Here is a 13,157-nt window from a genome sequence, read left to right as displayed (position 1 = left end):
TGTTCGGGGCTGTGTCAGTGGCTCCTTCGATAGCACATCCTCCCCACGGCTGCGGGCTCAGCAGTTCCCCTGGGAGCCACGCTGCCCTCTGTTTTCCTGGTGCTGTAGAAAGTTATGAGGAATTTGTCTGCTGAGATGACTTCCAATTATAAGTTTATGAAACCACATTTAAAAAAAAAAATAGAGTCCCTTAAAAGCCACCCATGCAGACCATTTCTCCCCTCCAGTAGGATTTTGCGGTTGATGTAACATAACTGCACTGTCCCTCCTGAGAAGTGCATTGGAGAGAAAGCCAGAAATATTGTGAGGAAGCTGGCCCACCTCCTAAAAGGAAGAAAAGTGACCTTTTCTGTTAACGGCAAGATGAACGTGCACCACCTCTCACCTCTGCTTTTGGGATATTCAGCACAACCTCAGGTGATTTTGCAATGTTTCAGCTGACCAGCAGATTGAATGCGTTTAGCTTATAAGTAAAAAAAGATGTTTTATAAGGCTGCCAGCCCCGCACACCCTCTGAGGGCTGTGAAAGACAAGCTGTGTTCTTCCTGGCACTGACTGCCCTCATCCATAATCCCAGCCCAGTGAGATGCCTCACAGGCGCAGTTAAGGTGCAGCTGAAGTCTATGAGAGATGATTTGTGAGCCAGGTGCAGTTTAAGCACTGGCAGCTAGAAAAAACATCTTTTTTATTTTTAAATGAGCAGATCTGAGGTTTGAGTGACTGAGAACCAATAAATATGGATGTGTTTTTTTACAGAGCGTCTTTTCAGAGTTGAGCTGGAGTTGGAGCTCTTAACCTCAGAAGCTGGGATGGAGCCATACCATATATATTTATGTGGTAGTACAGGAAGAAAGGTTATCATGTTTTAGTTAGCTAAAAGAAGTTTAGTCTGAAATGTTAACTTTCTGCTAAACCCAAGCCTCAGCTCCCTCCCCTCCCCTTAGATTGTAAAGCAATTTCACACCATAAAAGTGAATTTTGAAAACACAGCTGCTTGCCCTCACTCCCTGGTCAGAGTTAAACTGAGCAAAAACTAATCTGGAAGAATTTAAATGTTATCTTTCTTCGTATTGAAAATTTCACTGGATAATCTACCGGAGTCTTAACTGACCACCAGAGTCAGCGTCTGCACATGGCTGTCCGTTTGTCCCTCTCACTCTCTGTGCTTCCAGAGGCATCATTTTCACGATCTCCTTTGGCTCATGGGGATTGCTGGTAGTGCTGCTCTGGGAACTGCATGTCTCTGACAGCAAATCCATGAACATCTTTTATCTGGACACAGATGTCTTCCTCCCCAGCTATTTACAGACTCCCAAGAAGTGTTAATCGGGAAGTTTCAAAGAGTAAAGTATTTCCAGCTAAAAGCAGCCTTGCCCTGAGGAGCAACTATTATGACTTTGGGAGCATCAGCCTGTGAGCTTAGTGTTGGAGTGAGCACAAATAACACATTGGCACTGTTAAAGCATCTTTGTCATCCTCAGAACCCAGTGATGGGGGATCTTTTAAAAAGAATACATTGTCAAATCCTACCAAGATCTTGTGAGATAAAGATTATGAAAACAGAGATCTGATTCTTGTGGCAGCTTGTTACGATGCAACTGTTTTGGGCTACCAAGTTTATGGTTTTTCTTGAGGTCTTTTGAACTCTGTAGGGTATGGAGTCCATGATATCAAGTATCATATAACAAATTTGATATATTTCATCCTTATTTCTATATGACTCGTCTGTTACTATCACAGTTTCACAGAATTTTTGCTGCAAAATTCCTTCTAGCTTTTTTCTTCTTTCTGAACCTGCCATGCAGGAGTAATCCAGCTCATGATTAGGAGTCAAAGGCAGTTGTGACTATGGTTCCTCATGTACAAATGCCTGCCTCAACTTAGGTTTGAGGGGTGCTTTCCGGAAAGCTGAAGAGTGCAGGACTTCAAGACACAACTGTGTAGTTCAGACAGCATTGAGAGAGATATCACTGCTACGGAACGAAGTTTGGCGTCTGTCCTGACGCTGGCAATCTGAGCACTAATTTCCTCCCCAGATGCTCTGCAGTTTGAGAGAGTTTGGCTCAAGAGGTTAAAAAAATAACGGCCTGGCAGTAAACAGCTTTTTAGAAATATTATTTGGAGACCTACTTAAACTTGTGCAATGCTTTGTCTACAGTAATAGGAATTGCAGCAAGTACCAGTATTAGATGCACAATATGTATCTTTAAATTACCTGCTTCAAAGAGAGAGCCCTGCTGGACTTTGAGAACTTATTTGGACATAACTTTTTCAGCTTCTTTCTTTTTATCCCGCTTGAATCAGTGCATAACATGAGTTGAACACCCACAGACTTTGGGAAAACTTGAATCTGAGTCTGAACGTCGGGTTTTGGTTCTGTTCTACAGATTTACTAATTTATTTGTCTATAAAGAAATCTCACAGCTAATAAATGAAGAAATAAATGTTTGATGATCCTCAGAGCAATAAACAGCAGCCAGTTCCATTTCCTTCTTTCCCACTGAATTTGGTGACTTTAAAAAGCAGTTTCTCTTAAGTCAGTCAGTAAGAGGCAGACTTCCCTCGTGAAGACGAGCCATTACTCAGCCTGTGCATCCTGATACTTCCCCTAACACTTGGCCCTCGCCACTCTCCATTGCAGAGGTGGCAGCAGGGGGATGAAGAATTCTTCAGCTCCTTGAGGGGTCTGGACCACTGAAAAGGTCAAACAAACAAAGTTAAAATAACCATGAGACTTGCTGGCTCGCCAGCGCGCTGGGTCCAAGATCAGCGGTACTGCTGCTTGGTGACTAATGCAACTAAATCAGCTCTCGGTCCCATCCCGCAGAAACAAATCTTATAGCATTGTGTACTGCTGCCAGATGGATTGCTCAAGCTTGGAAAGCTCCCTTATGTGCACATACTTAATCACGACAGGCCCTGTTCGCGGAAAAACATGGCACTGATGGAGGGATTTTTAGCCACTTTCCTGTAGAAAAACAATGGCAGGGAGCAGACTTTAATGCGCAGGCTGCAGATGGTGAACACAGGCTTTATGGGTCGCAAAGAGCTGTTTATTTGTTGGGAATGACAGTAAAGAGGAGCGCGGAGGAGTGACTTGCTGGAGCATGAGCCAGCGAGCACCACAGGGTGGCCTGCCGGCACAGGGGTGCTCTGCCAGGCTCCCCCCCAGGCATTTCCCAGAGACAGGCGCTGGAGGTCTGACCATGGCTGCTGTGGTTGTTTCTCTGGTTTGTGAGGTCTCTTTGACCCTGCAAAATTAGTAATTGGAATAACAGTGAGAAAGTAGATGTCTGGAATTTGTCTGGACTAAATGGGATGGATAGCTTCTCGGCTTCCCACTTTGAGAGGCATTAGGGGAAACCTGGAAGGAAGGGACAGGAGGGCAATGATAGTGTCCGAAACACACTTATGTCACCCACTGCACAGCTGCTTAATTCACCAAAGTTTCCCTGTGGTGACCCTTGCGATGAAAACTCTCCTGCTTCCTTTCCTTCTCATCACGTACTCCTGGCTTTGTCACAAGCTTCATTATCACATGGAAGGAGAAAAGCAGCATCTGTTTAAGGCCATATATTAACACAAAGTTCCATAAATTGTATGCGAAAATGGAGTGTCAGCCAGGAGATATCATTCCTCTGCTGCTGCTGTTGGCATCAGCTGAAGGTTGAGAAGGCCTGTGGAGTAACCCAGTAGTGACCTACTCAGTTTTTAATGGGAAGGCCCTTTTCTATTTCATTTGAATCTTCACAAGGCTTCTGGGCAATTAAACTGGGGTTTGAGGTACTGCAGACTGCTTTTAACCAAAAAAGTGAGCTCATATTTGACCACTGTGGCTAAATCCATCCTGTTACCACTAGTCTGGACTTTGGAAAAAGAGAGATATAAGGAGGAAAGCACAAGCTGCATCTTCCAGTCTACCAGTAAGTCTCCCACAGGCATTAATGTAGGAACAGTTGTCAGACATCTTGGTATCTTTCCTTCAGATGCATCCTAAACTATGTCTGTGGAAAGAGTATGAGACTTTTCCCCCTGTACACCCTCTCAGCTGTCCATGGTTTAAATGTGTCCTGGTGTAAAGCCCGTATTCACACCATAATTTTTTTAGCAGCCATAAATGAAGCTGTATTCCACAGTCTCTCCAGTTCCTTAATTCTTGTGGCCTCTGAAGCAGCTTTCTGTAAGGAATGCCACAATTTAACTACATGGTCACAAATAATTATTTCCTTTTGCTGATTTAGTATCAGTGATTCACTGTGTTGTGAAGGCCCTGGACAACTGTTCACCATTCACATTTCTCCCTGGCCATCATCATTTCACTGGCCTTAACCCGATCCTGCCCCAGTCCAGTCTCTCCCTTCAGACCTCAGAGCTATTTAGTGTCTCTTCATATGAACGCTGTGCTGCACTGAACATCCCTGTCCTCATCCTATACTGCATACAATTCTAACACATCACTTTCTGAGACAGTGCTGACCTTAATGACATCCAGTAGGTAAGATATAGATAAACACGTAAACGCCACAGCTATAAAATTAGGAGGTTATTCAATTAAATATTACTAACTCAGATAACTGCATTGAAAGAACAGAGCCCACCTGCTTTTCTGGGACCCACATTTGCCTTACAGCAAGTCCAGAAGTGTCCTCTTCCAATTGTGCCGAGGCACTCCTAGACTTGCCCTAGCACCGAGGGAGGTTTGCCCAAAAGACGTGCCACCCTAAGGAGGTGCCCCTCCAACAACAAGAGACAGGCAGGGGCAGCCTGCTTGGTAGGACTAGCACTACAGAGGTAGAAGAAGAGGGGCAGTTATCAGGGATAGGAACTTCAGGTGGTTAATTTTTAAGACTGTGGAGGCCAAAATAGGGTTAATATTGTGAAGAGAAAGTACTGAGGGAAGGGTTAATGATAGTAGCAGAAAAGTGGCTAGGGTCACTGTAGCCCCTGGAAGAATTAGATGTGGACAGCATACAGGGAAGTACTGTGTTTGTGGCTAACGCAGGCTAAATATGCATATTTTGGAAAAGTCTGTCTTTTTGTCCACAGGACACACCACTGAAGGCAAAAGGTGCACAGAATAAATAAGTAAATACACAAAGCTATGCTTGGTTGATTATATCAAGCTATACACTAGACTCCGTTATGGCACCAGAGCCAGCAACAGGTTGATTTATCCTTTTGATGAATCAAGATGGGCAGAAGTAAGTGCCTTAGTTCAGGGCAGTCCGTGGCAGTATATTGCAGAGAATCACTATGTTTTGTTGTTGTACAGAGAAAGTAACAAAACCTAAAGAAATAACATATAAGCTTGGCTGTAGTCTCTGAATAAGATTATTAAAAGATTTTGCAAAAAATAGTTCACAGAATTCTCATTCTCCCACTCCCTCTGCAAAAGGCTTCAGCTTCTACAAGACATAGCTGGCTGTCCAGGCTAATTGCTATGCAGATGGAGGTATGAGCTATCTCAGGATGAGGCAATGGAAACATGAACACTAATTTTCAGACGAACATAAAGTAGCCACTGGCAGCAAGACACAAAATCAGGACAGTGATAATTTGCTGTTAAGCCCAGATTTCTAGATCTAAGGACAGGGAAGTGTTGAAGCAAACAAGGAAGTTTCCCCAGTTTTACATCTGTATGTCAAACCTGGCGGCTGCCTGGGCTCTGGCTGAGCCACAGACACTGGTGGGCAGGGGGAGAGCTGCCAGCTGAGGCACAGCCCTCGCCTGGGCACATGGGTGGGAGGGGGTGGCGGCGGGACTGTGGGGGCACGTGGCTGGCTCACACGTGGTATTGGTTCTTGTAGGAGCAAATAAGAGGGCATGGCACAGAGCTACACGAAATGGTATTGAACGACAGCAAATCACAGAGCTTTTTTCTTTTGATGCCACTTAGAAAATTTATTGGACAAAAGAAATATAGTATTTCTAAAGTTTCTATCTCTTGCACACCACCTCTTAGAGCTCTGCTTGGAAACTTGCCCAGCTCCCCTGCCTGTTTGGCTTTTTCTCTTTGTTTTCAAGAAATATATTCTTATGAAAACAGAAAAATATCCAAACTGCTACACAGACAATTGAACCAATAGACTGATCTCCTGACTTGGAGCCTGGAGGATAACTGTACCAATAACAAAGTGATTTTTTTTTTGTTTTGCTTTGTTTTTGTTTTTTTTTTCTCCCCTGCCAGTCATACATTGCTTAGCACTGAGATTTGCCTCTCTCTTAAGGGTTGCTACAAAGTGGAATATGAGCAAAGTCAGATGGTGTGATAGATTTTCTTCAGAGACATACAGCGTGACCTCTATGAGAGGCAAAGAAAAAAAATGATATGGTTTGTTTTCAAGGAAAGGAGCTCAGCAGAAATGTACTTTCTCCTGAAAAGGAAACCCCCGAATTAATGTGATAAACACTATTCTGATAAGTATTGGTGTGCAGCCCTGGGAGGCTGACTCCCTGGTTATGCTGCAGACTGCTCTGTTTCCTCCCCTATAAAAAGTCATTAAACCATTTAAGAAAAAAAAATTATGGAAAGTGATATAATAGCAACAACAACCATAACGCCTCAACTGTACTTACTCCTCTTTCGTCATTGAGCACTTGCTGCCTCATCGCTTTAGGATCGTGGCTGTTGGCAAAGTCTGGGTCTCATCACTTCTGGGATTTCTGTTTACTTGCTAAATGTAGCAGTAAAATGATGAGAAGATTTTTTCAATTTTGCACTGAAAATGGTCCAGTTAAAGTGAGTCTTAATGCTGGCTGCAGCCACTGTACACCTTGTGAACCTGTTCAGCAGATCTGCTGTAACTCTGCAGGATCGGAATAGGACATTCCCTGAAACGCCTTTCTCCTGCTGCACCAGCTGAGCCTCAGCAGCAATGGATGCATAAGTTGTCTTGAGTGAAATACTCATGGCTGTGGTATTCAGCAGGAGGAATAGGCTGGAACAAGTACCTCCACCGATGATCTAATGACAAAGTAAGCAAGGAGAGGTGATGAGGAGAAAAGGGAAGTGAAAATATGTCACTGGCACAGGACAGACAGACAGGAGGCAGGGGTGCAGGTGGGCAGAAGAACTCAGAAGAGCTGTGTTTGCTGGGCTGCGATCGTCTTGAAACACAGCCAACTCTTCAGTACTCTTCATCTGTCTTTTTAAGAAAAGAATCTGGGGGTTTTTGTGTCACATATTTTCTATGACTCAAACCAGCCCCAGCTGACACAGCCATGAAACCATTCTTTCTGCTACTGTATCCATCTGCCTCATTTGATATCTGCCCCTAACTTCCTCAGTAATGCAGTCCACAGTCCTATAGTTTTGGGGTTCCCCCTCCCCTTCTTTTAAATCTGCCACCTGGGCAGTCTCTTAATGCAGAGTCAAGTTCTGCAGTGACTAAGAGGAAGATCCTGTAGAAAAACACATTCAGCTCATCAAAGGCAGTTGTAGGGCACTTGGTAGGGTGAACTGAGGCTGTGCCACCCATTTTAGTTCTTCCACTTCCTATCTTCTAAGAATATTTGACTTTATAGTATTTGAAAAAAATAATGGAAAAACAGCAAGAGATTACTGTATATTAGTAGGCTTAAATACACAGGGTCATTATGCAGGCAAAAGGAGGTGGTCAAGGTGAAAGCTTTAGAAATTTCATTTTAATTTGCCTTTGACATAAAGTCTGCTAGTAGTAATTTTATCTCTCAGTAACAATAATTTTTAGCTATCCAGTATCCATTCTTATAACTGTTAGACCACAAAGGTCACACAACTACAGAAGTTGAGAACAAAGAAAGCTTTAATCCTTAGCAACATTTTCTTTTTTGGCTGCTTATCTAGTAATTCCAGCTCTAAATGGACCATATCTGCTTATTTTGAAGAAATATTTTTTTGACTTTTTGAATGCGTCACTCTAGAAGTAATATTTATGTGATCCAACTTTGAAGATGATAGTGAAGACCAGAAGTTGTTTACCATAACAGAGGAACAATTTTATAGGCCATCACAGACTTGGATTAATTGTATGGAAGCAGGGAAAGTTAAAGCCAAAAATGCACAGGCAACGTCGTTCCCTTATGATGCACTGTTTATTGGAGTTTATTTCTTTACTCTCCAGTAGATGGCAATCCGGTACTTGGCCAATAAAACATTCATGAAAGAGACATCTCTATACAAGTCCATGGGGGCTCCAGTTACACATTCTAAGTGCAACTTCGGACCGTGAATGTTATCCAAGTGAATAATTTGATTGGTGTTTTATTATATTGCTGGCCAGCATGAGACAACACCAGAACAAATAAGGCTTGAGGAGTGTGTGTGAAAATGGCAGTGCCATTCAGCAAAGGGGAAGATTTTGATGTCTTTAAAGGCTGCTCATTGTTTTGGTGACGACAGTCTCTTACACTGATGTTTTTAGAAGACTTGGGAGGTAAAAATGTAAATTTTGGTGTCTACTTGTTTGGAATGTTACTTGCTCTTGGAGTGGCATGAATCCATTTCTTGTGGTTAAGAAAAAAAATTGCACAGAACTCCCTGAATCCTTTCCCTTCTGTCCAGCCCGTGGCTGCATGTCATACAGGTGCCTGTGCCTCTTCCGCTTGTTTACATTGCTCCAGGGCCATTTCTGGGATTGTCACTGTAAGATCAAACCCACAGAATATGTCAGATTTGGCATGGATCCTGCCTCAGCTGATAGCCTAGCTATTCACCTGAAAAAGGGAGACAAGTCAGTAAGGAATGAAGGGAAGGCAGTGAATCAATAGAGAGTCAAGTGTATTTTGCTAATAAGAAAAAACCTTTCCCATCTCTAAGTCGTTGTAGGTTTTTGTCATTGTTTCATTTACACATTTGTTTTGAAGCTTCGCGATTTCTAGAAGTATGAATTGACAGAGGCAAAAATGGCCTTTTGTCAAATATTTGTCCCTTCCATAACAGAGGTGATAGCAGCATCACTTACAGAACAGTTTACATTTTCAGAGCTTTGTACCAACATCAATTACTGTTTGCATTCCACTTCGTATCGAAGAGGAGCTGGAAGCAAACTGTAGGTTTGCATGGGATGCAGAGAGTGGCATCAAGTGGCAGAGTTTCCATGCACATGTGTTTCAGAGGTGCTCAAGCTGTTTTTTGGCTAATTGGCTCATTAGCAACAAGTGTGGGGTTGCTGATCTGGTGTGCTCTCATTGTTTGGATTCTGGTTGGTTGGTTTTTAAAAAGCCCTTGGGTTTTAGAGGTAGTTAAAGCAAGGGTGATGACAAACCTTGTAGCTGCTACTTTCTTTGTAAGTCAAGCTAGTAAGCAGAAATGATATGTCTGGGAAAACTAACAATCATCTATTTTATGTTCCCACTGCTACGTGTGAGAAAGGATGAATCAGACGCTGTTGTGATTTGGAGTTAGTGACAGCCTGCTCTGAACGACATCGAAACAGAGAACAGCGGTCCATGCTGAGAGCCTGATATCTTGCCTTGTCCAGTAGTAATTGTCCTGAGCCACAAGATGCCTGTTATGGGGGATAACAGCACACAGTGCCCACAAATGTTTAGAAATAAATGAGCGCTTTTCCTTCAATTCTTTATATATTTTTAGGTAGTTCCTCTTTGAAAAACATCATCTTAAACTAACTCATTAAATGAATGGCACAGCCTTGCCTAATACACACCTGAGAATGAGGGACCTCTGTGTTCCCAGAAGGTAGAAATGCTGCTCTTATTTTTATGACATTCAGCAGCTTTCCACTAGTTTCTTCATCCAGCCCTTCCTTCTTTCCCACCTCTCTCTCCCAGTAATCCTCACTACCACTGCTCCATGAGCTGGTTGATCTGGTTTCCTTCCGCCTGTGCCCCTAACGCAGCCAGAGCAAAAACATGCCACGAATACTCTGGAGCTGGTTTTTCACTTGTGCTGCTCAGAGGGACTGCTGTGCTTGGGCAGCTCAGGCACATCTTGAGAGGGCACGAAGAAAGAAGAGCAGCACAGCCTGCAAATGTTATTCCCACAGCACGCACAGGGCTGAGCAGAGGTAAGGAATGCTATTGGGTATGGCATTGGAAATAATAGAAAACAAATAACAGAAATCAAATGTTTCCTACTCTGGCACTGTGCAAACCTCACACAGGCCTCAGGGTGCAGCCTGACATGTCTTTATACTTTGCTCTAAATAGGTTTTAATCTAGATTTACTTCACTTATATCAAGAAGATGGCATCTGTGGGATCTTGCTGTCATCCACTGCACCTTCCTGCTCTCCTGGGCATCTTGTTGCTTGTGCCTCAGGACCCAACGCTCCTGGTAAAAGCAACATTACTCAGAATTAGAGTGCATCTGGCCTGGACACTTCTCTCATTTACCCAACGGAACTGACTTTCTCTTCTCCAAATAGCATCTTGACTTCACAGAACTTCAGACAAGTGCTCAGCAAAGTAGATACACCTGGAAAAACAAGCAGGAATAGTTACCAGCTTGGAGGGCCTCCGGCTATTTGGTTTGTTTTCTCACCTCTGTTTCCCATTTGAATGTGGGATTTTTGTGAGGCCCTGAGAAGGTATTCACCAAGTGAGTATCGTGTTAGCTGCATTTTCCCCATGACACTGTACACCTCTGGTGCTGCTTGCATGAGGGCTCATGAAGCCACTTTTGTTCTTGCACGCACCTAAGTGAGCATTGAATGATGAACTGGAGACCAGAACTTGACAAAACCTTGGCTTTGGTGGCCTCACACACCAAACAACTAACATGACAGTAGGATGCAGTAGGATGCAGCTTGCAAAGGTGCAAGGAGTGAGGCTGGATCTATGCAGACAAGCACGGACAGATGTTTCTTTTATGTGTTCCTGGGCATGAAATATCTGTGGTTGGGAAGCTTTGTCTGCAAGGTTAAACACTGTATTGCAGACACTTGTCCGCTCCAGGGGAGGCACATCTACACACTGACAGGTATTGAATGGGAACTTGTGCCATTGCTTTTAATGTTAGCTTGCATGAATCCTCATAGACTCAGGTAGAAGCCTCCCATATTCCTGAAGCAAGACATGACTGACTGAATTGCTAAAATACACACAAAAGAAAAAAAAAAAAAGTAAGTTTTTGAGCACCTTGGACACCTTCCAGAGGTTTTTCCTATGTGCCAAAAGGCAAATTTTGGCTCACGCTTGAATATATATTAGAAAGCAGCCTGAAACCCTCTCCTGCTTTGTCATCAAGTTGCAGAGGAGAAAACTCAGAAGGAAGCAATTGGTCCCAAGGAATAAGCTAAATCCAGCCCTTGGGGGTTAAAAGAAGTCTCTCTCAAAGGGAAGAGGCTTAATGAATTGAGGAAGCCTCTCACCTCTAATCTCATTTCATTAGATGACTTTATTAAGCACATAAGTGCTTATTTGTGTAATTGAATTCATCTAAGTCATTCCTCCTCTCTTCAGAAACTGCACTGCTCCAAATCCAAAGCACCTCCTATGATACTCATAAGCAAGTGCAGCCTGTGCCGCTCTGTAACAGCAGCAGACCTGAAGTGGTGAGCAGGCATCGTGGTGGGAGGCGGGAGGGGAGCAGTCCTGCTTGCTGCTATCAGCAAATACAGTCTTCCTCATGCAGCAGCTCCTGTGGATGGTGGGTAATTCAGCGCTGCGAAACAAAAACAAAAAGGTGTATAGTGTTTGCCTATAGTTTTGGTGCGCTCAGCAGCATCACTAATCTTGCTTTGAAAGAGCCACTGTAACTTATAAAATGGCTTGCAGCTCAGGCTATATTAGATGGTCCACAATACTGTAATTTTTTTTTCTTGTTTTGGCTTTGTAGAATTGCTAAGACCTGACTAGCAGATCCAGGTTGCTAAGACCTGGAAGTTGAACTAACCTCAGCTCTTGGTACCAAGCTAGTTGCAGCGGGGACTCTGGCATGCAGACATCAGAGTGAAAGACAGATTATTCCAACAGCTAGTACTGTACAGAACAGGCTTCCCATACGGTTGAGGTGTTGTTGCATGTTGTTCTTAACCAGCATTGAACTTGAAAGAGAAGCAATTCAGTTTCACTCTCTGAGGCAGAGAACTGGTCATAGGTGGTAGGGTTTTGTTTGGCTAACTGCAAATGAGCCACTTCAATGAGAACACTAGAAGTGAATGCTAGTATTAGATAACAGCTTACCCATACCTCAGTAAAACATAAAATATTGTAATTTTCATTTTTAGTACCTGCTGAGTATCATAGGAGTATAATTCAGTATCATAGGAGCCAGTGGAGCCAAAGAGCAAAAGAAATAGTAGCGAATTGATAGTCTAATTCTCAAGTGTGTCCCTGTAAGGCAGGATTTGTGGACATAAATGCAGGTCTTGTTTTCATAAACTTGCACACTTGTATATGTTTTTGTGGCTAAATGGAGAAATACAACTCATGGGACTTTCAGAATAGCACATGCCGATATAATAAATGCAGAACTTGTCAGAGATGCAAAGCACTCTGCCTACCTGGGATGGGATCCATCTTGGAAGAGCCAAGTCTAGAACCTCCAAGCCTATGCAGGACTTCTCTCAGAGATGGTGACGTTAAAAGGCTGGATTCAATAAACAACAAAGCTGTCTGAAGTGTAAAATTCTAAACCCAACTTTCCTTTCTCTCCTACTCAGACGTGTCTAGTCTTGGAAGCAACTAAGCTAGCAGGCATCTTTCTGTTTGACCGTAGGCACCTAGTTTTTATGACCTCCAACCACAGCAGCCTAAGCAACAAGGTTCCCTTGAAATAAGACCTATGGCTTTGTTCTAGTGTGACTTTTTTTGGAAGCATACTAATTCCATCATAAATAACCCAAAAAGTTTAAGTTTTTAAAGGGGGGTTGGTTGTTTTTTCTTGGTTGGTTTTTTTTTTTTTGGTATAGAATATTGTAAGTTCATTTATGTGCGTAAAACTTTCTCTGGAGACAGGCCCAAACCCACTGGACATGACAGAATCTCAGTAATAGCAGAGCTTTGGGGTCAGGGCTTGCACATCACCAGTTGCTTACATCTGTAAGCGCAGTCATGCAGCCATAAATTCAGCATAAACTAACAGTGTTGCAGGATTGAAGGAAAAAAATAATTACATCCGTTCATGCAACGAAAAGACTGCAGTACCTGCAAAAGGGCAAGCTTGAGAGTCTTAAGTCTTATTAAGACTTAAGAGCTTAAGTCTTATTAGGACTT

Source organism: Phalacrocorax carbo, chromosome 3, assembly GCF_963921805.1.
Source record: "Phalacrocorax carbo chromosome 3, bPhaCar2.1, whole genome shotgun sequence".
Taxonomy (NCBI): Eukaryota; Metazoa; Chordata; class Aves; order Suliformes; family Phalacrocoracidae; genus Phalacrocorax; species Phalacrocorax carbo.
This window is presented reverse-complemented; position numbering follows the sequence as displayed.